We start from the raw sequence: 2,935 nt of genomic DNA, 5'->3' as shown, positions 1-2,935 counted from the left end.
GGGAGTGTGTGTGTGAGGGGGGGAGTGTGTGTGTGAAGGGGGGGAGTGTGTGTGTGAGGGGGGGAGTGTGTGTGTGGGGGGGGAGTGTGTGTGTGGGGGGGGAGTGTGTGCGGGGGGGGGAGTGTGTGTGCGGGGGGGGGAGTGTGTGTGCGGGGGGGGGGGAGTGTGTGTGTGAGGAGGGGGGGAGTGTGTGTGTAAAAATGTTCAATAAAAACTGACTAAATAGCCTCATTAGCCTCTCTTCCCCCCCAGTCGCTCTCTCTCTTCCCCCCCAGTCGCTCTCTCTCTTCCCCCCCAGTCGCTCTCTCTCTTCTTCCCCAGTCGCTCTCTCTCTTCCCCCCCAGTCGCTCTCTCTCTTCTTCCCCAGTCGCTCTCTCTCTTCCCCCCCCAGTCGCGCTCTCTCTTCCCCCCCCCGTCTTCCCCCCCTCTTCCCCCCCTTCCCCCCAGTCGCTCTCTCTCTTCCCCCCAGTCGCTCTCTCTCTTCCCCCCCCCGGTCGCTCTCTCTTCCCCCCCCCGTCGCTCTCTCTTCCCCCCCCCCGTCGCTCTCTCTTACCCCCCCCCGTCGCTCTCTCTTCCCCCTCCCCCGTCGCTCTCTCTTCCCCCCCCAGTCGCTCTCTCTTCCCCCCCAGTCGCTCTCTCTCTTCCCCCCCCAGTCGCTCTCTCTCCCCCCCAGTCGCTCTCTCTCCCCCCCCAGTCGCTCTCTCTCCCCCCCAGTCGCTCTCTCTCCCCCCCCAGTCGCTCTCTCTCCCCCCCAGTCGCTCTCTCTCCCCCCCGTCGCTCTCTCTCCCCCCCCAGTCGCTCTCTCTCCCCCCCCAGTCGCTCTCTCTCCCCCCCAGTCGCTCTCTCTCCCCCCCCAGTCGCTCCCTCCCCCCGTCGCTCACTCCCCCCCGTCGCTCACTCCCCCCCAGTCGCTCTCTCTCCCCCAGTCGCTCTCTCTCCCCCCCCAGTCGCTCTCTCTCCCCCCCGTCGCTCTCTCTCCCCCCCCAGTCGCTCTCTCTTCCCCCCCCAGTCGCTCTCTCTCCCCCCCGTCGCTCTCTCTCTCCCCCCCGTCGCTCTCTCTCCCCCCCGTCGCTCTCTCTCCCCCCCCAGTCGCTCTCTCTTCCCCCCCGTCGCTCTCTCTCCCCCCCCGTCGCTCTCTCTTCACCCCCCCGTCGCTCTCTCTTCCCCCCCCAGTCGCTCTCTCTCTTCCCCCTCCAGTCGCTCTCTCTTCCCCCCCCAGTCGCTCTCTCTTCCCCCCCCAGTCGCTCGCTCTTCCCCCCCAGTCGCTCTCTCTTCCCCCCCAGTCGCTCTCTCTTCCCCCCCAGTCGCTCTCTCTTCCCCCCCAGTCGCTCTCTCTTCCCCCCCAGTCGCTCTCTCTTCCCCCCCCGTCGCTCTCTCTTCCCCCCCCCAGTCGCTCTCTCTTCCCCCCCCCAGTCCCTCTCTCTTCCCCCCCCCAGTCCCTCTCTCTTCCCCCCCCCAGTCCCTCTCTCTTCCCCCCCCGCCCCCAGTTTGCTCACAGTAGTGTCCAGATTAATTTTTAATTCCTGCAGACTCCAGGACCCGATTTGACTTTCACTACATCTCCTCAAAGCATCTCTTCCCTCTCCAGCCAACAACTTCTCACCGACGCCACTGCGCAGACCAAAAGCTAGACGCAGTGGCGGGCCGTGCGCATGCGTGCTGGCGTCACGGGGGCCGTGCGCATGCGTGCCGGTGTCAAGGCGGCTACGCAACTGGCGGCCTCTTCTCTCCGAGCCCCGCCCCCCCCCGGCCGAGAGCCGCGCTCGCCGAGCCCCGCCCCCCCCGGCCGAGAGCCGCGCTCTCCGAGCCCCGCCCCCCCCCCGGCCGAGAGCCCCGCTCTCCGAGCCCCGCCCCCCCGGCCGAGAGCCCCGCTCTCCAAGCACCAGCCGCCCCCCCCCCCCAGCCGAGCCGGCTTGAAGTCCGCCGATTGCGGCTCTGGTTGCCGGGGTAACCCTTCCCGCTAACCAAGGCCGAGATCCGACGCCGCGTCTCACCTGCTCCTGCTGCGCGCGCACCCTGACCCTCGTGGCTGAGGCCGTTGCCCCGGGTAACGTGACGGGGGGTGGAGTGGATGAGGAGCTTAGCAGAAGCCCTAGCTCGGGCCTGGCTGGGCAAGAAAGTCCCAGGCTTTCAGGCCTAACAAAAAAACGGGAAAAGGTAGGAAAAAGAATGTTCAGTTTAGAAAAAATATTTACAAATGAATGAAGTTTTTTTTAAAACAATTTAATAAATTCAATTTTATTTTGCTGGAAATGTATATTTGAAAAGAAAGACGCAGAAAGCAGGAAAAAGAATGGAAGCAAGATGGCGGCCACTCACCTCGGTTCAGAAGGATAAGGCCCGCCCACACACGCACCGATTGGTCGACCGGTCAGGTCACCGAAGCGTAGGATTGGTCAATCGTCGAGTCACTCGACACTCAACTGTAGGATGGCACGCGCCAGGAACCCGCCGTACGATTGGTCGACCTCGACGTCACACGGTCGCTAATGAGATGCTAATGAGCGGAACGCTGAACGTTTTTTGGATACCGCGGGCGCGGTTTTTGTCCGGCCGAAAGGTAAATACGCCTATGACCGGTCCGGAATCGCAAGCTTTCTTTTGAGGTGACGCGCGCGTCGGTACGCTCTATAACTTTCAAACGTATAGAACACAGACAGACAGACAGACATCGGGACAGACAGACAGAAGAGCCGCTTTATATATATAGATTATTAATGAAAACTTTCAGTTACTCTCCTTATGACTGTTACAAAAACTTTGCAAAGTGGGTGCTGAAAGGTTGCAAAATCATTTGACAGAGATGTCACATATAGGATAATAGAAACTAAGAGAAACTACATAGCTATTTGAATTAATAATATGGGTATAAACAACTCCAAAAGTTAATGAATGTGCTGTTTAAAATATTGTGACTAATCCTATTGACAGTCAG

This window comes from Somniosus microcephalus, chromosome 12 (assembly GCF_052327205.1).
Source record: "Somniosus microcephalus isolate GS21.2 chromosome 12, FLI_Smic_1.0, whole genome shotgun sequence".
NCBI classification, from domain to species: Eukaryota; Metazoa; Chordata; class Chondrichthyes; order Squaliformes; family Somniosidae; genus Somniosus; species Somniosus microcephalus.
The sequence above is the reverse complement of the archived record's forward strand: the minus strand, read 5'-3'. Positions refer to the sequence as shown.